The sequence below is a fragment of the Carcharodon carcharias genome, chromosome 22, assembly GCF_017639515.1.
Source record: "Carcharodon carcharias isolate sCarCar2 chromosome 22, sCarCar2.pri, whole genome shotgun sequence".
NCBI lineage: Eukaryota > Metazoa > Chordata > Chondrichthyes > Lamniformes > Lamnidae > Carcharodon > Carcharodon carcharias.
In genome coordinates, this window is record NC_054488.1 from 48096652 (window position 1) to 48121889 (window position 25238).

Consider the following 25238-nt stretch of genomic DNA (forward strand, 5'->3'; position numbering starts at 1 on the left):
ACTCATTAGGTATCTCAGCCACCACAAGAAGATCTCATTTTGATCTTGTCCTTCCTTTGACTACCCCATATTGTTTAGTCCTTGTATTGAAGGTTTCATTCTGAAGTTGCATGCAGGTTGGATTCACTGCAGAAGAAAACTTATAAATAAATCAGGTGGTGCTATATTAATTATATATAAAATCAAAACCGTGCAAAGATTTAGTGACAAAATAATTCCAGCTCTTGAATACATGGCTTCAAGGATATTTCCCTTTTTTTTTCTCAACTCATAGGATTGTAAATCATTGCACTATTTCTGATTGATTAATTGGAACAATATTTTGTGACCCATGATAGTGAAATTGGCTTTGATTGTACTTGACGTGTCCAAGATGTGTTACATCGCTGGGCCTTTGATGCTTCCAACATATTTTCCAAAGTCTTGATGAGTCTGGAGTTTGCATTATAGATACCTGCCAGATGAGCATGTAGTACCTAAAAATAATTCTGTGATGACTTGATCGTCTAACCCATAAGGAATGTGCAGTTGCAATTGGATTATGTTGAGGTTGGGTAATTGTAAAATATTTTCTATATTCCCCAGTTGTCTACCGAGCATTCTGTTCATACCAAGGACTTGCTGTGAAGCTGGAACACGTTGGCGATTCAGAACTCTTTGTTTTGTTTTGTCAGGTGCTTTCTTTCATGGTAATGAATTTGTACTTGATAGCACAGGGTGATGTGGTGGGACGTGCTGTTGCTATGGTGCATTGCTTGGCCTTAAAGAGCCCTGTCTACCTTTAAATTGAATGGATGTAACTGAGCAGTTTGGTAATGAGGTGGGGTATTCATGACGTCAAAACTCTCAAACCTCGCACTTAGTCTGTTGAGAGAGATCAAATATCAACCATTTCCTAGAGGAAGGGAGTTCTGTTAGCAGACAGGGATGTGCAGGAATGTTGCAAAACTTATAAGATATCCTATTGCTTAGGGTGATTTGGTGTCACTGCCTATTTATTTTTGGACATTTTTTTTGAGTGGGCTGTCCAGAAATTTCTGAATTGTAAGTTTGATATTAAAATGTCTGTATTTTCAATAGAAGTAATTTTGTTTTCTATTTCTGTGCTGTAAAATGTGAAGTATTATAGTTATCAAGGTTTTCAATGCAATTTATTGGCAAAGCCAACAGGGAAACATACTCATCTTCTGACTGCACTTCAAAAGTTCTACATTGGCTGCAAAGCGCTTTGATGTTCGATGGTCATGTAAGGTGCTATAGAAATGCAAGTCTTCCAATATCTGGATCGTTGGAGACTGCAACGTTGGAGACTACCCTCCCACCCCGGCCCCTCAAGATATGCTTCAGGACCCCTTTGATATCCTGATGCAATGTTCCACGAGAATTGCCTGGGATATTTGCAATCCTGTTCCCCAGGACCCTCCAACAAAGTCTGCAACACATACATTAAGTCGGAGACTTCGGACGGTTCCAACTTACTTACCTGGATAGTTACCCAGGGAATGTTGGACAGAGAAATCCTAGTCTAACTCCTGGGTAACTATACAACTGAGACCCCCCCACCACCGGAGCCCAACTAACCCCCCCTCCCTCCCGACCCATCTACCAACTCACCTGCCTATCTGCCTCACCCAGGTGCCACCCTACCCAGCTGGCAACTTACCTCACCCACTTACCCACCTACACATACACCCACTCGCTCACCCATTCGCTAATAAGCTCTAACACTGAGAAGCTTTGGGACTCTGAAGCACTTGCCAGAATATGGCAGCTAGTACCATAAAAAGGGGATAGGGCTAGTCCTCCCCAATGCACCATCGTTAAGAGGAAGCAGTTCCATTGAAGGTACAGTCCAGATTTTTGAAGAAGTGGGATCAGGAGATCCAGCCAGAAATGCAAAGCGGAGCGGGGTGACAACCCGGCAGTGATTGCGCTCCTCGGAAGTTTCGGACCTTTCTTTCTTTATCTGCTATTCTGCTCCTCCTGTTCACCTTTGGGTTTGACAAAAGGTGGCAAAGTACAGGATGTATTTAGGTCTAAAATGAGTGTAAAAACACTCTTGTCGTGCATATATAATATTCTGTATTCTGAAGCTCCCTCTGCTTCGGTAATCACCCTTTTTAAATTCATTCACGGGATGTGGGCTTCACTGGCTGGGCCAGCATTTATTGCCCATCCCTAGTTGCCCTTGAGAAGGTGGTTGTGAGCTGCCTTCTTGAACTGCTGCAGTCCATGTGGTGCAGGTACACCCACAGTGCTGTTAGAAAGGGTGTTCCAGGATTTTGACCCAGTGACAGTGAAGGAATGGTGATATATTTCCAAGTCAGGATGGTGAATGACTTGGAGGGGAACTTGCAGGTGATGGTGTTCCCACCTATCTGCTTCCCTTGTCCTCCTAGATTGTAGTGGTCATGGGTTTGGAAGGTGCTGTCTAAGGAGCCTTTGTGAATTCCTGCAGTGCATCTTGTAGATAGTACACACTGTTGCTACTGTGCGTTGGTGGAGGAGGGAGTGAATGTTTGTAAATGTGGTGCCAATCAAGCGGGCAGCTTTGTCTTGGACGGTTTGAAGCTTCTTGAATGTTGTGGGAGCTGCATTCATCCAGGCAAGTGGGGAATATTCCATCACACTCCTGACTGGTGCCTTGTAGATGGTGGACTTTGGGGAGTCAGGAGGTGAGTTACTCGTTGCAGGATTCCTAGCCTCTGACCTGCTCTTATAGCCACAGTATTTATATGGCTAGTCCAGTTCAGTTTCTGGTCAATGGTAACCCCCAGGATATTGATAGCGGGGGATTCAGTGATGGTAATGCCATTGAATGTCAAATGGTGCAACGTCCTATGTATCCTGTGAGGTTATAAAAAGTCCAAGATACTCCAATGCATTGCGGCTCATTAAGTGATGGTTTGCAGCAGGAAATTATCATGTTTAGTTTAACTACATGTTATCATGTTACTGAGGAACTGACCAACTAATGCACTTTGAATAAATTGCAATCTTGTTTGAGTGGTTTCTGAAAGTAGATTTACAACAACCTCAAAAGGAGCACCGCACCTTTTGATATTTATGGAATGTTTTCCAAAAAGGTGCAAGAGTCACAACTTCAAAGCAATACTACTGTACATACTTCCAGTGTGTTGTAGGAGCGATTTGTTTGTGAGGTTTAATTAAATATTAAACAGAACTATGCTTGCTGACGGGAGTGGCTATTTTATTGATGCCTTGATGAGTCTGAGATCGTCTGATCCTTTTCCTGAACTACCTGAAGGGAGAAATGCTGACAGGGGTGGTTGTATTTTATTAGTTCATTTGGTGAAAGTAAACACACTTTGTTTAGAGTTCTGCCACTTCTATAAACAGCAGAGCTCTCTTAACAGGAATGGAAGGTTTGCATTGAGATTATTTTTGATCTTATCTTTTACAATAAGGCCATCAACATTTCCCACTTTCATGTTTAGTAAGGTTGATTAATTAGTGATTATGGATGACTAATTAGTGGCAACTTTGTCCACTGAAGCCTTGATGAATGTGGCACCTTGTGACATTGGAGATATATTCCCCATGATTGGATTTATTTCACCACTGCACAGGGGCTGTATTTCGCACACACTGATCTTTGTGACAACTAAAATAAAAGCCAGTAATACACTGCAACCAGTGCAGTATGCTTCCTGTGTGACATCCTTATTGTAAATTGTTCCTACAGCTACCAAACCCTAGAGCTATAGCCATCAATACTTCATTCCAGTGTTACGTTTTGTTCCCTCCAGTTTGACTCCCTCGATAGGTGCAGTGCACCTAGCGTTATGCTTAAATGGAATCCGAGTGGAGAAAACATCCTCAGTGCAGTTGGATGAGGATGTACTGCACTTGGGGCTGGATTTTGTCTGGCCCTCATGACAGGTCGCAAAGCCTTGATTGTTTGGGGGAGTCCTGGGAGGAATCTATGGCAATCAGGCAGCTAATGAGCTTCCATTGAGGCTCCCCATCTCTTCAAAGGACACGAGCCCGCCTCCAAGAACTGCTGGCCAATCAGAGGGCCGGCAGCTCTTCAGTTTCATCAGTGCCACTGGGAGCAGTGGCCATTGCTGGGACTGCACCTAACCAAGCGAAGCAGCATGGATGCTGCTCTTGGAACAAAGGAAGTGGGTTTAAGGATCACCGGGGCCAGTCAGGCATGCCCTGGAGAGGGGGCTGGGTTTTTGGTTGGTGAGGGAAAAGTGGCCATCGCCACTGGGGGTGGGGGTCTGTGCTGGCCACGGTGTGCCCAATTTGGGCACCCCTTTCCCACCTTTGAGCCCGCTGGAAGGCCACTAGGGTTTATCAAGCAGTCTCCCCATGTGATGCAGGGTCCACACCACTACTGGTAAAATGTCAGCAATGGTGGGAAGAGGTCTATAGTTGACCTCTTAAACGACACTATTGGCCTTTGAGCAGGAGGGCCATCTTCCAGCTTACCCACCACTGTGGGAAGGTGAAGGGCATACCAAATCCCTGTTTATCCTCCTGATTTTTCACCCCCCTCCGCCTCCTATCCCATTGCTGCCAGTCCCATAAAATTCATCCCTTGTTTAATGTGCTTTAATAATATCCTTACGATCATACTGAAGTGTTCTGTTTTATTTATGTTTAGGGGATCACCACACACTGTTATTTCTGTTAGACAAATTGGATAGCTTTTTCTTTTCACTCTGTCCTTGTAATTTAAGGGTGCTTATTTTCTCGATGTGATGCTTCATTTTTGGGCATTTTTATTCCATTTTGCTTATCTGAGTACAAACGCTGATTTTTGAAAGAAATAATTTCTGAGTGGATTCTGTACCAGTGACCAGATTTGAAAAGTCAGAGTTATTTTAAGCAGGAAGGAGCAAACCAACATGTTTGAACATTTTGGACTTAAAGTGAATTGAGAATGCATTTACACTGCAGCTACTGACCTGTAAGAAATAGCTGCAGTTTGAGTTCTTGTTGAGGACAACTATTACACTGCTTGGCCTGAATACATGTATAGAACACTTTCTCATTAGTTAGCATTTGAGAATGTTTGGATTACACTGCATGCAGTGTCTGTGTTGGCCAGAGGTCATTGCCTCCAAAAGCCTATCTCTCTTTTGTTCTCTCTTTCTCATTTGTTCTCTCTCTCTCTCTCTCTCTTGCTCTCTCTTTTTCTCTCTTTCTCTCGTAATATAAATCTGGAATCAAGGTTGAGGCTAGACTTCGGCTCTGAATTTTCACTGCAAATTTAGGTAAACTTACCTGTCAAGTGTTCACATGATTCTAGCCCACACCCTGCAGATCACCTTACACCCTTCCAAAGTGGCTCAGCAAGCCACTCAGTTATCAAAGCAATTGCTGCCAATACAGCAAATAAAGGTTGGACAGTAAATGTGGCCTGACCAGCATTGCCCACATCTTGAGAACAAATTAAAAAGAATATTATTTTTGGACTTGGCCAACTTGTTTCTCCCTTTGAGACATATATGGTGTTGAAACAGAAAAAAAATGAGGAGGAAGTTTCTATTCTATTGCTAGAATGGCATCCTGAATGTTTTGATTGTAAGTTTGTTACTCTAGGAGTATGACTAAAATTGTCATGGAAAATTTAAAGACTTTTGTTTACCGCAATGAGGGAATTCCTAGGAAACTTATGTAGCAGCCTTTCATTTGAGTGTTCACATAATCTTTGGACTGATAAAGTGCACACAGATGCATTTCTGCACGAGGCAGATGAATAACTTGGAATATGCTGAAGAGATTGTTTTCCTTTTACAAAAAAACTGTATGATGTGAATCTCTGAAGCAAAAATTGGGGCATCAATTTGTCCTTTTCATGTAAACGCGTAAGAGTCTCCTTTTTTCTTTGTGTGTAACTTATTTTGATTTGTAGGTGGCCTTTCACGAAAGGAGGCCTTTTAATCCCGTGACACCTTTGACTTTCACCTTGGTGCTCGCCATTCAGGCAGGTTTAGTCATGTAGCACAGGATTAACGCAGCCCTTGAACAGCAGAGACATGGTGGGACTTCTCTTCAGATGCACAAAAGGCCCAAATAAAAGTTGAGGGTTGGGGGGGGGGTGGGGGGGGGGCGGGGGGGCGGGGGCGGTTGGGGGAGGGTGGAAGAAGATTAAAAGGAGCAGTTTGTACTTACTTGTGTGAATTACTCCCCATATTGCTTTTGTGCCTGTGTCTCAACCCGCGGAAAGGCCTCGGTCGTGTTGCACTGACCTCAGCAGGTAACGCATTGTTAAACAGCAAGGCAGAGTGGAAAGTACTGGTTTCAGCACTTTTGGAACTGAAAATTATCTTGAATCTCGGGAAGAATTTGGCCGCACTACACAGAAAATTCAGCCAACCATCATGGGGCAGTTTTCTTCCAAACTACCTGCTTGGCAGAGGCGCAGAAAAAACAAAATTACTTAAAGGGACAGCGTTCCACAGATGAGTCTGAGTGCTCCCACACTGCATCCTGGAATTGCCTTTTTCCTCAGCTTGTTTTGCCTTTTGATCCAAAGGTGTAGAAGTTGTCCATGAAATAGGAGGCAGGAGCTTGCCCATTGACTCCCTCACTCTCATGTGCCAAGATTTAAATTTCACTTTCCCAAGTTCCATTGGATTATGTATAAGCACTGATTTGTGATCAGGCTTTCCAATATGGCATGCTGTGGGTCTGAATGCTTGATTATGGTTTTTTTTTTGCAATCATGAAAGGAGTTTCATGCGAAATGTTACATATTACTTGGGAAGATATATTCTGAATTATGTGGGGTTCATCCAGAATGACAATGTTATTATGTAACATAAAGAAGTGAGGTTTTAAATCTGAAAGTGGTATTTACTTTCATCTTTTATTGTAATTTGGTATAAGTGACTCACATCCTGGCTCCTTCCATAAACAAACTTCTGTAACTCGTTATTAATTTATCCTCTATTTGTCAGAGAGAGCAAACTGAAGGAGAACTCAACTGCAAATTTTGACCAGCAGACAAACGGTTTGTTGACTGGCCACATGTCAAGGTTGCGAGTTGTGGCCAAGAGTCGGTCATTCTCTGGTCCATTCACCAACTCCTTCCAATTGAAAGAGCAAACCCAGAAATGATGCTGGCAAATATATTTTTTAAAAGTACATCGTGTTTCAAAACACTATTTTGATAAGTACCTAAAGTTTGTATGAAGGCTATTGACACATTGATCTGAATCTTGAATTGAACCCACTTGACACTCAAAAAAGGGAACCTCTTTATAAACACAATTACATGTTACTCAACAGGTGACTCTAGGTTAATTTTGCACCTTATTATGCAGTAGGTGAAATTCTTATTCAAGGTTCGTTAGTTAATGACATGAATGCCATCCATTCAATATCCTATATATTCCGTAGCCATTTTTTTGTTTGTTTAATGAGCGGATCCGTTTTTGTAAGCTTTGTCCATTGCAGTTTTCCCCAGAATCCAGGCGGTAGATGTAAGGTCACATAGATGACCCATGACCTGTGCAGGATATGAGCCTGCATCTGGCACATTGAGTGCGCTAGTTATTCTTTAGTCTGATGTCCTTTGTGAATGTGGATTAATCCATTTTATCCAATTTAACTTTCTCAACACTCAAAACCTTTCCATCCTCAACACTTTCCCAAACCCTGTCTGAGGATTTCTACTACTTTGACAGCAGTTTGTGCCTTTGCATCGTATGGCTTCCATTTGATTGTTGGGAAGTTCTCCTCGACCTTCTTTCCCTGTGGAACAGTAAACTCCATCTGTTTCTGTCTGCACCCCCCCCCGCCCCACCTCCCCCCCTCCACCACCTCTAAGCTAATGTCCCCTTAGCTTTTGGTGTGGTCTTGCTTGATAAGTTGCAGATTAGGTCCAGAGAGTTTTTGGTGTGCAGTTTGTTTTTACAGCTTACTAGTTTCCAACTCATTTTGCAGGTGTGCTGTAGCTGGGGTTTTTCAAAGCCATCAGGGAGATCAGCTCCTTATTTGCACGTGTAGCTATTGAAAAATAAACTCCGCGGTTGTTGTTCCAGCACCAAGTTGAGGTTATCATGTTGTCAGCTTTCTGAGAGCCAGTGTGCAAGATCTTCTCAATAGGGGAATGCTCTGACATTTCAGTTTTTGGCAGGTTATGGTTTGCACTCTTGTTAGTTTCTCGAAGTGCTTCTATTTCTGTTATGACAAATTAAATGGCTGCAATTTAATAGAAAAGTTATTGGATCCACCCTCCGTTTTTATGTAAGAACACATGTACAGTAATAAGTGCAAGTTTTGAGAGCAGAAAAATGCCTGTTTTTTTGTTTTGGAAGCTGCTGCAGTGAATTGGTTACGAGAGCTGGATCTGACAGCTTTCAGAGTTGGATTGATACACTCCTTGCCAAAGTTTTCTGTAACATATGCTCATTGAAAGTTAGATTTGTATTCCTTTTTTTAAAAAAAAGAACAACACCCTTTTTAGCGAGTTGCAATTCCTGCAGTAGTGACTTACGGCTTTTATGCTCCACTAAAATCCTATAGGATTAGTTCAAATGTCAGAGCATTGTGTCAGCAGAGTGGGTGGTATCATAAACTCAGAACCTGTAGAAGATGCAACTTTTTTTTAGATGTGTTATTCTGTACTGCAGGCAGGATATTCATGCCAAATAGCCAGCAAACTCTCAGCATGCTGGACTCGGGCTCATATCCTGCAAAGGTTAAAGGTCGCACAGTGGAACTATGTGACCTCATGCCAGTCATCGTCAACACACAGCTTAATAAAATACATTTTTCTAACGTTCGTTTCAGTGCTGGATAAAGCATGTGAAAAGCATTAAAGCCTAGCTAAAGGAATATGGGATAAATGATATTCTCAGTAAGCTTATTTTCTGTGTTTCATAACCTCAAACTGATACATTTGTTTGCCTGAAGGTTTGTTCACAACATACTAATTCATGGATTGCTTAATGGTGAAAAATATGAGCCAGAAATTTCTGATTGATTTGCCCCTCTTGAAGCCTCTGTGCCATCAGGATTTTTTGGCTTGCAAACACAGTTTATATAAACTGATATCGTTTTGGTTTACCTTTTGAAAGCCAAAAATCTGGTTTGCCAATTATAATTCAGGGGCTACATCGTTGCTGTGAAAATCGCTAGTTGGTCAGTATCCAGGATGGCAGTAGCTGGATCAAGCTCATCGTGATTTTTTGAGCTGGAACTGTATTGGGGGCACTGGGTAGTGCAGTGGATGGGAACACTATCTTCTAAAATTTGGGTCCAGCCCAAGCTAATGGCATATAAATTTCCTCTTCCAAGTGCTAAGGGTTTTAATCGAGATTACTTATGGAGGTTTCAACTCAGCTGTTAGTGGGCACCAGTCCACAGCAAAAAGAATTGCACATAATTTAGTGCCAACTGGAACTCAATTGGAGGCCTCACTTGGACTTCGGTGATGGATCATTTTGGAAATGTTCCAATAGTTCAGTTTAGAGTGTTTACAGGTTGTGGTTAAGCCACATTGTCAGGGTACTAAAAAGACAAGTGATACGTTGAGCTAGATAGTCTCCTTGGGTTCAGTGACTCCAGCCACTTACTTTTGAACCCAAATCTATTTCCCCCTGCCCAATAGCTAGGTAAATGTCATGAGATACAGGGGTCAAAAAGAGAATCCTAGCTCTTGTATGCTGGACTATAACATATGCTGCTTGGTGATATCTTCACCTTCAGTTGATAGATGAATACCTTTGTCATACGTGGCTCAACCTAAGCAATGGATATGCTTACTTAAGGTTAAAAATATATAACTTTTGTCTGTTATTTACTGGATTTTTTACTGCTGACCACAGTACACTAAGGTTTGCCAAAAATGCATTGTTTTTGTCTCAGCAGCTTTTGATACGGAGAAGAAAAGTTAAAAATATTTCTTAAAATAACTCTTTGAAAATTTAGGTTCCGAAATGTTGAGCTTTATATGATAGCAATATTTCTTCTTTGCTGATGCTTTCTACATTTCAATGTGGATGTATCAAGATGTTTTTATTTAAACTGTGATCAGAGTTCAGTCCACAACAGTGCATGAACAGCAGGCGCATAAAACTTAACTTTTAAATTGCCTGTGGGATTAACCAACCAGTTGATTAATAAATGTTTATTTTACATAGATGGGAATATGGAGTTGGACTTCAGAAACTCGCTCCACAGAGCTCCCTAGTGGCTGAGCCTGGAACTCCTGTGGCAAACAAAATTGAGCGGGAAAAATTGACATACTTACCAGTTGCAAATGCTGCCAAAAAAGCTGAACCAAAATTTATGAGAACCAGGAGTAAAATGGGCATTTGTAACAGGCACAAGATTTGTAATACAAAAACAGAATTACCTGGAAAAACTCAGCAGGTCTGGCAGCATCGGCGGAGAAGAAAAGAGTTGACGTTTCGAGTCCTCATGACCCTTCGACAGAACAGTTCTGTTGGAGGATCATGAGGACTCGAAACGTCAACTCTTTTCTTCTCCGCCGATGCTGCCAGACCTGCTGAGTTTTTCCAGGTAATTCTGTTTTTGTTTTGGATTTCCAGCATCCGCAGTTTTTTTATTTTTACAAGATTTGTAATCATGTTTTGATACATTCGTGCAAATACAAATTTTACATAAATAAGCCTGCTTATTTCAACAGTTATCTTGACCTTCATTTTGTGCATTATTATTCTGTCACAGTGGTGGGAAAATCATGTCATTCTGCTATTAAATGCTTCTTTTGTTTAATCTGAATTCTTCATTTGAAGAATCAAATATTGGCTGCAAGACTCACAACAGTAATGTAGAGACAGTAGCATTTTACCCATGTAGGTAAAAGTAACATCAGGGATCAACAGAATGAAAGTGGCTGAAATGTCAAGGCCTGTCAAGGTGGGGATATGTTTCTCTCTCCAGTAACTGGATTTTGAATCTCTTGCCATAGCAATGGTTTACAGACATCTTGAATGTTGCATTTCCAGACTTGCAGCAGGGGTTCACGTAGTAAGGGACACCATCCTTTAAATCTAATTCTGAATGTTAGTGATGTTTAAAAAATAGGCTATATAAGTGCCTTCTGTCTGTCTGAAATAGCTGTGAGTAAATGAAAATCGAGGTATAAGAATTGGGTTACCATTTGTCTCTGAAACCAACAGACCAGATTAGTTTATCAATGGCATGACAGGGCGCTTTTGGTACTTTTGTAGAGTAATCCCACCATGGCAGCTGGTGAAAGTTCAATTCAATTAATTCCAAAAAATCTGGAATTGAAATCTGGTTTTAGTAATGGCGACCATGAAGCTATCATTGGCTGTTGTGAAAACCCATTTAATGTCCCTTAGGGAAGGGAATCTGCCATCCTTATCTGGCCTGGCCTACATGCGACTCCAGATCCACAGCAATGAGGTTGACTCTTAATTGCCCTCTGAAATGGCCACTCAGCTCAAGGGCAATTAGGAATGGTCAACAAATGCTGGCCTTCCCAGAGACGCCCACATTCCATGAAAGAATTTTAAAACATGGAAGAGTAGGAGTGAAGAATGGTATGTGGAATAGTTCTACACACAGTAAATTTTGTAATACCAGAAAAGTGTGTTGTGTTTTTTTTACATGATCTGGCATCAGGCCCATAAATAAACTGAAACAGATTGATTGTTTTGATGAGTTTTGAGAGGAGGTCTAACTATCTTGATTTGTCTCTGACCCAGAAAGGTTAAAGGGCAGGGGTGCCTGAGAATGCGCCTGAAGGACTGACTCTTTTGAGGAAGTAGCAACAGGGAAAAAGGAACAGTATTGCTCTGAATCAGTTAATGTTTATTGATGTCTTGTTGCGATGCCAATTACCATGCTAAGAAGTGATGTGGTAATGCTTCCATTGAGGGAAAACTTTTTTTTAGGTTTGAGGGCAAAGCACACATTTCTTAGGTCCTCCCTATTAATCATAAACTGATCTAAACATGTCGGAGGCCTCCCAATGTAATTTCTGTGTCATTCCAATTGAGAACAAGTAACCTGGTTAAGAACTTGCTGACGTATAGTCTGTAGGGATTGGTCCAAATATGTTGTCAAAGAAAATACGTCTTAAACATTTGAAACTCCAGTTGTGGGAACACTGCCTAATTTTTTCATTTTTTTGAAATCAATGCAATTCTGCATTGCTTGTTGGAGGTAAATGTATGAGCCTGTTCCTCAAATGGTTGGAAGTAGAATTGTTGAAAATGATTCAACTTGTAACCCATTGGAGTGGTTAGGACTTGGATTGTCCTAGTTTGATTTGCACGATCAGTGATGATGTAAGGGAGCAAGGTATTAATGCAGTGGCTAGAATTAGGTGTTTTGAATATGTAATGCTGTAAATTGTTATCGTCAATCTGTTGCTGCACGCTGTAACTAAGACAGCGTTTCTGTGATTTGGAAAATCAGAATGATTCAAAAGCATGATGCAGGTACACATGGGCATTGTTAATAAATATACTGGGATAGTTTAAAAGCATGGTACTGGTTCACAGATTGTACTCTTCTTTCTTCTCCTACCCCACCCTGTCCCTCAACATGGAGTCACTGGATGTGCAAAGCCTTCGCTGAGTTGCAATGTATTCAGGACTTGATAAGTTATTGAGCTGTACAACACCAACTCAATGGCTGTTCTCTACAGAAGATATGGAACCATATACTACTAAGAGTCAACACCCTTATCAGAGTTGGGGAGAAATTGGGGGAGCTGTTTACCATATTGCAATATTTTTCTAGTATCTGTTATCTGGTTTTATGAAGAATTTGGGCTTTATTTTGTGAATTGTATGATTGCATGCTCTATAACTTGGAGCTAGCATGTGGGTTTTGCCCGTTAAGTGGTACAGGAGATGTATGGCTTCTGCTGTATCATTTATCACTGCACACATCTATCTACGTAACTTTGGAAGGGTTATGCGAGAAAAACATTAGATAAACATCTTTCTTTTGACTGACAATACATTTATTATGTCAGTTCCATTCAAAATCAATAAAAGACAGATGGCAAACTCTACAGTCTTATTTGCCAAATAGGTCCATAACAATTAAATCTTGCAGAAAAGCCTGCAGTTGGTTTATTTGTCAATACAACGATCAAACGTGGGACTGAACTATTAAGATCCAGAACATCCAAATGTTGATCTCTGGTCTTTGCTAGCTGACAGAAAGTGCACTACAAAAGGTTAGGCAGGGGATGCATCACTGAAGGCTTTTGTTCATGATCACTATTTATTAATGGCCTGTGCTGAGAGGTATGTGTGTTTGTGTGTGTTTGTGTCTGTGTGCGTGTGTGTGTGTGTGGAGCTGCTGGGTGAGTTCGGAATTAGGCTCAGCTGTGATGGTCCCCCAGGGTCAAACAGTCCACTGATACTATCTCATATATGAAGACAGTCCCCTCGGGTGAGGTGCCAGAGGACTGCCAACACTTGTACAAGAATCTTCCAACATGAGTCAACTTCAGGACCACAAGGGAGAAAATTGGAAAGGAACAGTATTACAGATTTGCATGAGGTCTGAACCAATTTTATGAATAATACTTTACTTAATTTTTTTAAGTTTAGGGGTCTTGCCCAGGTAGGCCAAGAAAAAGCATTTTTTTTTATGTTTCCTTTATCTTATTATTTTCGTAAATGTGACTGACATACAATTTTTTTTTGCACTAGTCATTCCACGTACTACCACCCACTACCCGACGATCAAAAGACTGCTCCTCCCTAACCTCAATATTGGAGCTTTAAGCTGTCAAATGTGACATCATGAACAACATCCGCTTAGTACTGAAGGCTGAAACTCAATCTGCACTCCAACAAATCCAAACAGGACACCATGACAACGTCAAAAACCAACGCACCATTTCAACACCTCTTCATTTTGACCTCCATCTGTGCAGTTTCACAAATGCTTGAGCTTAATTGAGCATTGGACACCATTTCCAAAAGAACTCAGAAAATAAGCTGCAAGAAAACAAGGTTGCTGAGAATATGAGAGAAAATGCCAGATGGACAAAAGATGCTTGATGTAGATCCATCTCAGTGAGGGACCTTGTGGATGGATTTCCGCAGTTCAAAATTTTACAGTTGTTTCATGTAATTCTTCCAAAGCTGAAGTAACAAGGTTTAACTTCTGTATGAGTGTTATCTATTTGTGTCTGAAATATTTTGTTTTCAAATAAATGGGTAATATTTACGAACATGACAAAGGCATTGGATTGTAAATTCTTCATGGTTGTGGAAGCCCAGTTTAGAACTTTGTACCATTGAGATCTTTTCATTGTTCTTTATAATTTGGTGAACATTAGGGTTGAGTGAAAATTTTTTAAAAAGCTATGTCCAATCAAATAAAGAGAACTAACTAGCTTTGTATATTTGTTTGTACTTTCTTATGAAACAAATGTTCATGTATGTATGAATTATGTTGAACTTGTAATTTTGTATTGTAAATTTGTAGATATAATTTATGATTAGACTACTCTATCTTCCTTTTAAAATTACTATTTATTTGAAACTTTTGGGTTCCCTAATTTAGACATTTTTGAAAATGACCATTAGTAAAGAACTTCTAGTTGCTATAGAAGGCTATTTTCTGATAATATTTGCATCTGCGCAAATCTTCAATCAAATTGCCTTGAAGCACTTTTATATAGAATCACTTTGTGAAGTGCAGTGACAGATGTTATGTAAAGGACTCCTTCAAATAGGTGAGTTCATTTAAATAGAAGTCTAGATTCAGGATGTACCTGGCAATTATTTGTTTAATATATTATGTCTAGGATATTCCATAAAGGGAAATTAATATTGGACAGCATCTTAGTAATAGGGTTTAACCACATCAAAAGAAAGCTTCATTTAGCAATGTTGGCACAGTGCAATGACTTGCCGTCAATAAATTTTATTTGAAATGGAGGGTATGGGTAAATATGATTTTGTATCGATAGTAGATAAAGATTTCATCATCTTTCTATTCATATGTTCTTCCATTTTAAAGATGCCCCTGACATAATCAACCAAATAATATATATAAAACAAAGTTTCAGTTACTAAAGAGAGCTAACTTTTTGAAAAATAAAACAATTAACAATCACTGCAACATTGAATAGCTGCACCTACATGTTTTGTTCAACTACAGAAGCAACTTGATTGATCTTCTATTGAAAACATGTATGCCAAAAAATAATGTGCTGTATACTTTTTATTTTTATTTCCTATTTACAATTTATTTTAACAATGTGAAATACATACAAAACTTTGCATAATAAAAAACATTATTGAGAAAATCCTCTTCCCTGGTTTTCTCTTGTATGTTATGATATTTGTCCTATCTTTAGCCAGACTTGAGGATTACTCAATTGTGCTACACTTTACGGTCCCAACACATCTTATTTTTAGGTTGAATCTCCTGCCTGTCATGAGGGATCCATCTCGGCCTTGCTGCTGAAGCAAGGAATCAAGTGGGGTCTGATACTTTGTTACAAGGAGTCATGGAAATGAAAAGAGAGTTTTCCAGGTTGCTGTTTTGAGTGCACCCAGCCTTCTGTCTTGATTGTCAATAACAGCAGGCACAAAGCACGTAACCTACCTGCTCTCTGCACTAACTACCCATCCAAAAACATTCAGTTTGAAAGAATCACTTCTTGCACAATAATAAAGATGAACACATTTGCTTTGTGTTGAGCAAGAAGGTCTCAATGGTGAAAATCTTAGAGATGGAGAAGAATTAACAGTCCGCTAATGATTTGTGACTTTGACTGGGCAATAAAGTGCCTGCCTTGGCTGAGTAATGGTACTGATGCTTATGAGTCTGAAGGTTATGAGCTCAAGCCCCACTCAAGACTTGAGCACACAATATTGATTGGCTTTTCAGTGCAGTACTGAAGGGGAGCTGCACTGGTGAAAGGCCCCATCTGCTCACTTGTGTGAATGGAAAGGATCCTGTGACACAAGTTTGAAAAGCAGGGAGTTCTTCTGATATCTAGGCCAAAAAGTATTCCTCAGCAAGACCTGCTGAGTTTTTCCAGCAATTTTTATTTTTGTTTCAGATTTCCAGTGTCCGCAGTATTTTGCTTTTATCTTATTCATTTTTTTATTTTATTTTTTTCATTTTTTTGCTTTTATTTTATTCATTTGCTGTTTGTGGGACTTTGCTGTGCACGCTTGGCCACTGTGTTTCTTCCATTACAACAGTAACTACAATTCTGAAGAAGTTAATTGGCTATGAAGTATTTTGGAATGTGCTGTCAATGTGAAAGGCACTACATAAATGCAAGTTTGTTTCTTTCTATACTTATCAGAAAAGTCCATTGGATGAATTCAAACTTGCAGCACAGTCCAGGTAATAATCAATTTGGGCAGATTTTCCTGTTCGTGTATATGGGGCTGTTGAATTTATTTGGGTGCAGCAAATGATGGACGTTGGACATGGAGGAGCAAATGACCTGATAGAAACTTTACTTAGTCACCATCTACTTAAAATAATGGACAGAAAATTGGGCAGTGTCCATTCACAATGTGTATGCTTCTGTCTGTCCACTATTGACTGTGACCAAACAGTCCAAGAGGTTCAGGAACAGGAAAAAACCTATCATCTGGGAAACCATTTCATTTTCAAACAAAATCTACAATCACTTAGAAAATGGTGTACCTCTTAACTGGAAACTCTGTAGTTATCTGCTGCCGAGTAAATTTTGAACAAAAGCTCTTAGTTTGAGAATAGGCTGTTTCCTTTTGCAGATAATGGTCAGAGTTTTCTGTTTTTCTGCTTTCCAGTCTGTGCTTTTCCATTCATTCATTTTACTGGCATTGGTTCTAATTTTGCATAAATATTTAAAATGGTTTTGCTGATTTAAATGAACTCTGATCACTGAATAAAGAGACATGTTGAAGCTCACACAAATGAATAATGTTGTATATGAAATTCAGTGCCAGTGTAATGCGAGGTATGTAGGCCGTATGTCCCAAAGACTGGCAGATCGTATCAAACAGCATGACCCAGCTGCTGTTCACAATGGCCAAGGTACAGACCGTACCCAACCAACCCTGTGCTTGCAAAGCTCAAAACACCGTGTCCAACATTAGATGTGGCTCCACAATTGGACAACATTTGCTAAATAATCCTCAGTGTGCTAAGAATTATGCTGACAACCAATTTAAGACTGTCAGTCAGGCTTGCACTGTGGTGTATTTGCACGTACTGGATGTTACATATACTAATACACAGGGCCCTGTTCTTTGCAGATATAAAGAACATGTACGCACACTGCATCTGTTTCAGCTAAACAAATTAAGTGACAGCCATCCGCTGACTCATTCTTCAGGGCACTGCCTTGACCAATCAGGGTCAAGGTGCCTGGTTTAAATTTCAAACAATGCTTGGCCGTTAACTGTCAGTCACCATCACTGGTACATTCTCCGTGGCAACATCTCTACCAATCAGAGTCCACTTGCCAGCCAATCAGCACTTTCTTCACGCAGAGTATAAATTGTTGTTTTCCCCTTATGTTGGTATTCCTGTGAAGTGTCCTGATGAGTGCAAGATGAAAAGCATTGACATGTCTCTTTTTTTTCAGCAATACTCAAGTTCTGTACTACCAAATGACTAGTTGGCCTCTAATCAATAAAAATATTTAATTAAAAAAATTGATTTGGTTAATGAGCCAAGCAGTATGAAATAGAACATTTCATATATTGCACTATTACAGACTTATACAATTGTGAGATTCAAACAGGCATTAAGCACTCCTGTGGCAATGGCTTTATAAGTCACCTCACGTATTAGTTGAAAAATGTAATCATGAATGCACTGGTCTTTATTTCGTCTTGTATTCCATTATTAAACAAGGCACTAATGTTAATTTAACTTGAAACTTGGATGATTTTTATAATGGATTGTTGCATCCAGTTACTCATTTCTTTTTTTTAAAAAAAAGTTAATTGACAATGTTCCGTTACCAAAATAAACAACAGCCATAGGCTGACGTGACTAATTGTATAGCACAAATTAAATTTCAAGAGATTTTAAATCTTTTGGCAAAGGTTCTGTAAATTTCTTGTTTCCCCATCAGGTAATCTGTACTGTAACACAATTAGATTATTCGAGGTAAATCATGAGGTGGGGCAAGTTTTCAACTGGCATAGAGTCATAATTAAGCCAGTCAGAAACTTTACAATAGATATTTGACAGGTTTTTGGCTGAGCTGCATCTCTACTTTTTTAACAACCCACAAATATTAAAGAATCACTGACACCAGAGCTTAAGTTGGTAAAAATAAACTCAAGATGCTCCAAATCAAGGATTTTGAATGCGAGAATTACAGGTCAGAAACGTAACCCACCCTTATTAATGTTCCCTTATGGGAAAGTGATTTTTGTTTAGAACATTTTCACTTAGCACCCATTTGTTAAGGAATGCATTTGGAGTGCTAAACGATGGATAGTTGTTCACAATCCAGCAAGATCATGTTGTGTTGTTAATGTGGACTTCATTCTGTATTCCACTCACACTGCATTGAATGCTGGAGTGCTGATGTCGCTTTGGTGCATTGATACAAATGCATTGGTCCTTAGTCTTGATGATAATAGAAGGTAAGTAAAGGGTAAACTAATGTTTCTACCCACTTGAAGTCCAATAATTCCACTTATTTGAAATGGCCTAGAAGAATTTGCATTTCATTGCAGATCATAAAATGTGCTCTAGTTTTCTGGCCCCTCAGTGACTTTGCCGATTTGTGCTATAAAGTGTACATGATTCCTTGTCACAAAAAATCTTCAGACCTTTTTTGTCTTAACCCACTCACATCCCTGTCCCATTCAATTCCCAGCAGAGATCCACTCATTGAGCCCCAAGCTATTACTGCTGTATTTTTATCTTCTATTTATTTGATTATCTTCTAGACATTATATTGGAGATGTTGAAGACTTTCCAAGGGTGAAGTTTGAATCTGCCTTTAAATAAAGCTGATGAGTTCCTCAAGGTTTGATATTCTCTTGCCTATCTTTATATGTTTGAAAAGATTGCTAAAGTATTTGTATGCAATGTGAAAGATTTACAGATGGAACAACAGGGCCTCTTTTGCTACAATGTCATGTATCCAATGTAAAAAAAGTAGATTAAAATAACATGGATATCTGTTCAGTAAGGTAAGGGAATCACAGATGTGTGGTAGATCACTCTTATGGTCAAATAATTGGAAACCAGCTACTGTGGGTCATCTCACAGACCCAAATCAGAGAGCTTGTGAATGAAGTATTTATTAGGTTTGTTGAATTTGGCACTTTGAGGCAAGCCCGGGTAGAGGAAGTGAACAAATTGATTACTCGAATCCTTGCTTTAGTTGTCCCACACCCTTCCCCAACTATCCCATGGAGAGGATTCGCCAAAGCTCGCCCATCTGGATGAAGTGCCAACACTGATAAGATATTGACAGTTCTTCAAGGAGGGTGGAGGGAGCATGTTTGTAAGAATTTATCTTGCTTCAGCCTGGGTGTTATCATTCATCTTGAGTGGGCTATTTTTAATAGCATAGCAATGTGGCAACTTGACTAACCTGAGCTGATACTGGGGAAACCACGTGCAGAGCATTCTCTGGAAAGTTGCACCTTTACATCATGCTGAAAGATGGCATGTGGTCCACTGTTTTCTTGTGTAAAACTCTAGAACCTGCATCATAGAAACCAGTTTTCCACAGGTTTGAAGGAGAGGACTATTTATGACTTGGTATGGGAATTGGGGAGAACAGGTGACTTGCAAGTAGCTTTCTAGATTGCAGTTTTTGGATGCAATCCAATAATTTCCCTTTTGTTAGTTATTTGTATCATGAGTTGAAAGGACCTTGGGCAATTTGTTACTGAGCATCATAGAGCATAATGATTATTCATGTGAATTCTCCATTGTTATCATTTAGCATGGAAGTATACCAATGTTCTAATTGTGGGTTGCTCTGCTTGCCCTTTGGCTGCTTTTTAGGCTTGCCATGGTCTGGTTTCCATTGACATATCTATAAGGCTGCTTCATGGTATTTGTCAGGCATTGTTGTTTAAGTTCAGACAACGTCCCAGGCAGTGCTTTTTTCAGATCTGATTGGACAGAAAGGATTGGAGTCTCCCAGCTAGGGCTGCTGAGCTCCTAACTGTTTACATTTTGTTGGCTACAATGATACATGTAGCTTGCAGAATGACAAAAAAGTGATATTATCTCTCTTGTAGGGCCTTCATCAAATTTTTGAAAGGCAGTATCATTCACACTCTATCTCTTCCAACCATTTCGGAGCTTTTTTGATGGATTGAATAGGGATTTATAGTGAAGCTAGTAGAGATTCTCTTCCAGTAACAAAGTAAACTGGCTTTTATGATATAGGTTGAAAGTCAGGTTACAAGTCAGGAGGTTTGATATGTCTTCACACCACCTCATGTCAGAAACCAAATTTTGTGGCTGTGCAGAATTTTTGTTCCTTGAGTCCCAATACCGCCTTCTGGATAAAATGCAGGTTGGGCGCCTGGTAATGCTGGCAGATGACCCCAAGGAAGATTTTGGAGAAAGTGGCCAGATGAGTGTCCATCTTTGGGAGCCCTGTCAATCAAGGATGGTGGGCGGGCTCCTGAGTCTGAAGGGCCAACAGGAGGTTATCCAGGCACTGAAAAGTCAGCAACCCCATTGCTAGAGGTGGGCAACACAGCCTTGTTTGACTCTGCCCTCCCTTGATGACTTTCCATACAAGTTGTAGTAAAGCTCAATGGGTGGTGATCAGGAGTGGGAATACAGGCCAATTTCCTACTCTTGAGCCCACTGGCAATTCATTTTTATTTTGGAGGTGACTGGGGGCAGAATGTGGGGAAAAGGAAAGCCAGACTGGGCCAGCAATGAGCTTGTTTCTGAAATCAATAGCCACATGCATGTGACGCATGTGGATAGCTCTAGGTTGCACAAGGGGTTGACTATGTCTGGTCAAGAAGGCTGTCATTGGATGCAAAAAATTGAAGTATTTTCACCATGATTGCAAAGCAGGCAGTATCTTAGATAAGGGTGAAGTTCTGAGAAAAGGATCAATGTTTATATACAATCTCAGCAAAAATCAGAGCAACACTAGAATCAAGAAATTTAGCATTTAACAAGGTGATTAAGCTGGAGGTATATGTGCCATTTATTTTCATCTGTAGAACAACAGAATATTATTAATCCTAACAATGTAACACCTGTGGCGCTTTGGCCTGATAGTAACTGTCCCACATCTGCCACTGAGTGGCATCGATCCACTATGCCTCTAATGTTCCCTGGGCTTCTCTTGACAAGGCTGTAACCCTGATACAGCAGATGATAGAGCGATTCCGCTTTTCTCCGAAACCGGACGAGGAAGTGGAGTACACCTGAGCACCTGTCTTGTTGTCTATCAGCACGTGGAAGGTGATTCAAAGCCATTCATTCATTTACCATTAAAGGAAGACTGGCCATCTGTGGATGCTCCCCGGACCCATGCCAATCATCTGTGATACTTTGTCTAATTGCAAATCAACTCCAGGAGGACCAGAAGTGCTGCTCGTTGCTTCATTTTATTCACAGTTATCGAGAATTGCCTCTGAGGAATTGCATAGGAAAATGGTTAACTTAGCGCTAGAAAGTTATATAGTTCTAAGAATAAGATATCAGCTACAATTGGAATGATGCAAAATGAATGCAGAGCCAATTTAGAATTGTTGTGCTACCCGAATAGAAACTCAATTTGCTTTTTTTTTTATAAATGAAAATTGAGCTAGGGGAAATACTTGAGCTCTCCGAGTGTCTGCAAAAACCCATCTCCATATTTAAGCGTTCCCTAACCAAGCTATCAAGAATGCCACACAGCTGGAGTTCCTGTTTGCCCATTAGTGCGTACTCTCTCTTAATAGGGACACAAAGATCAGAAGACTCAGGCATCACTGGCAAAAAGCAGAGCTTAAACCTCCTCAAAATGAGTGCAGAGGCATTGCTGGAGATTAAGCATTAAAATCATGCTGCGTACCGGTACAGAGTTTTCTGTGGCCTTGCTAGCTAGGACCACCCTGCCTGTTAGAGCACTGGTTTACTTGGTTACCTGGACTCTAACAGAAAAATCCCATTGCTGCTGCCTTCGATATTGATTATTTGAAACTTCCCAGAAGTTGACTTGATTCTTTATTTTTCAGCGAAAGCCTGGGAATACTGAAAAGAAGCTGCTGTTGGCAGAAAGTTCAGATTTCACATCTGCCTGGCTACAGCAGAGAATAGTACTTTAATACAGGTCAAGAAAATTTACCTGTAAATCCAAAAACTGAACACATCCAAAAACTGCACTTTTTTTCAACCCCATCGACCTCTAGCGTGGGAAGTCTAGTTGTTTGTCTGCACTGTTTACCTTGGGATTTTTGTGGTTAACATATCAAAAAGAAACTTATTACAGGTGCCCTGGATTTATTATTGAGTGATACATCTTACTTTTCTAGCCATTTTATTTACTTTAGATTTTTGATAGTCTAGGCTTAGGTTATTGTAATGTAAGCTTATATGCGTTATCTGAAAAACCCCGAAATTATCTGAAATCCGAAATGCAATTGGCCGAGAGGGTTTCGGATAAAGGACACTCAACCTGTAATAGAGACAATCCATGTTCAATGCTTTTGGTGAGATTTGATTCAATTAATTCAAACCTTTTGCTCCTAGGTGCTATTGGTGTGTAGCCTGGCGCACTGTGGGAGACACTTAGTCCTCCACACTGTGAACTCCCTATCACAGGGGGTTGATTCAGGGAAGCTGCTGCAAGGAAATGATGTGCGTTTTCAATGTGGAGCAATCAGAGAGAATGTTTCCTCTTGTGGGGAAGAGCATAACTAGAGGCCATCAATGCAAAATAGTCACCAAGAAATCCAATAGGGATTTCAGAAGAAACTTCCTCATGCACAGGTAGTGTTGAGAATGTGAGACTCATTGGTTGGGCTGAATTGTACAGATGCATTCAATGGGAAGCTAGACAAGCAAATGAGGGAGAAGGAAATAGATAACCATGATGATAGATTTAGATGAAGAAAGATGGGAGAAGGCACAATGGGAGCATAAATGCTGGACTGGTTGAGCCGAAAGGCCTGTTTCTGTGCCAGATATCCTATGTGATCCTCTTCTATATTGTATTATCTGTAAAGAGCTAGGAACTAATGTGTAACATGTAAGTGTTCCAGGGACCACATTTCACAGCTGCACTAGAGTCTGCTGTGAGGTATAACAGAACCAGTTCAATCTGGTCCTTCTTTGCACCAGGCAGTATGGCAAAGTTAAAGATAAAGAGCTTCTGATCTTTCCAAACTTTAAGTGTGATTAATAACAACACCTGGGAACCAAAAGACAACAAGAACACATAGCATATCCTATGTAGAAGGTAAGTCAAATCTGAACACCTCAATAGAGATCATCTTATGAGGTAGAGGGAGAGGACTGGGACCAAGCCAAGTGCCTATCTTCTCAGTTGGAAAACATAATGGAGACCTTGGAAGCACAAAACTAAAAGAGTGATTTTTTTTGAGCTACATTGATTGTTAAAATAGGCCGCTGTGAGAAAAACAGAAAAAAATCTTTTAAAGGAGGCAGGCTTCTGACTTCCAAACATAAACCTTGGACAATTTAATTCATTGAGATCCATTTTGGAGCTGAATTTCAGTATTTTTAAAAGTCATTCATGTGATGTGGGTGTCACTGGCTACGCCAGCATTTATTGCCCATCCCTAATTGCCCTTGAGAAGATGGTGGTGAGTTGCCTTCTTGAACCGCTGCACTCCATGTGATGTAGGTACACCCACAGTGCAGCTAGGGAGTGAGTTCCAGGATTTTGACCCAGCAACGGTGGAGGAACAGCGATATAGTTCCAAATCAGGATGGTGTAGGGCATCGGAGGGGAACTCCCAGGCGGTGATGCATCTACTGCCCTCATCCTTCTAGGTGGTAGTGGTCATGGATTTGGAAGGTGCTGTCTAAGGAGCCTTGGTGAGTTGCTGCAGTGCATCTTGCTGAATCTTCATTTACACTTTGCAAATGCTGAGTATAGAAGTAAAATACTGCAGATGCTGGAAATCTGAAATAAAAATGGGAAATACTGGAAGTACTCAGCAGGTATGGCAGCATCTGTCAAGTGAGAAGCAGAGTTAACATTCAGGTCAATGAACTTGCACCAGAACCAATGAGATATTACCTGGTATTCCAGCAGTGCCTTGAGATGGGCAATATCTTTTCCTCTTCCTTGCCCCCGCCATCATATTATGAATAGCCCATATGGCAATGCTCTGACTAAGAGCCCACTAAGGAACACAGTTCCATTATCTGAACTGTTGCAGCTGGGCTCAGGCCCATAATAGTGTAACTGAGAGGCACTGCTCTCCAGGATTATCAAGCTAAAATATACCCCATGGCAGGAGTCATTCACCACCTTATTGAACTACACACTGAATTTGTACCATGAATCTAAAGCTGACAATATTTTGTAACCAGGGAACAATTTTAATAGAAAATACATAAAAAAACTAACATTTCCATTTTTCATTGCTTTTGAATATAATGTGCTCCTGTAATCTTAACTGCCTTAATTATATGTAAATTTTAAATATAGATTCATGAAGATAAATTAACACTACATGAGTAATAAAACAGGCAAAACCTTTACATTGAATTATGCACAATAATAACTCTAGCAGTCTTTGGAGAAACCAGTGCTGTTGTCACTTAATCTTCTATTGGGGCTAGTATTTCCTTATGGTCTGTCACATCATATCAATTGATTGCCTTCCTCTTTTAGCAAATACTTATTACAAACTGTAAATCATGCATGCATCCCTTTGTGTATTTTAATGTTTAAAATGTCACTGTCTATTTGTCTACTTTTGGAGTTGTAAAAAGTCACTGAGCAGAGGTAGGGGGGAGAACCATGATTTATCTGGAGTTACTTCCAGCTGTAACCTGTGGCCTTGCCTTAGTGTTGGCGTACGAATTTCTATGTTCTCATTTTCCTGTTTTGAGTTTTCAGATGTCTTTAGTGATATCACTGAAGGAATTACAGCTGTCGTTCTTACCGGTTTTAATCTCCACTACCCCTGTTAGAATCTCTTGGTAGATGATGATCACGGGCGAATGATGTTAACCTTCACCAAATAAACTGACGGAGCTGATCGCCCGCTTGTTATAAAACCTGCTCCATTTTTGAGATCAGCGGAAATGAAACTTGGATGGATTCTAAAATATCGCTCAGCTACTGAAGATAAAAATTAACC

At 40.1% G+C, this 25238-nt stretch overlaps 1 long non-coding RNA gene across 1 annotated transcript in view; it reads left to right on the plus strand.

Moving 5' to 3' along the window:
* LOC121293573 overlaps window positions 1-15257 on the plus strand; it is a 219728-nt gene extending 204471 nt beyond the window's left edge. Inside the window, exon 3 of the long non-coding RNA XR_005946561.1 lies at window positions 13650-15257. This is a non-coding gene — a long non-coding RNA (uncharacterized LOC121293573). The remainder of the gene's footprint in view (window positions 1-13649) is intronic.
* The last annotated feature ends 9981 nt before the right edge of the window (window positions 15258-25238 follow it).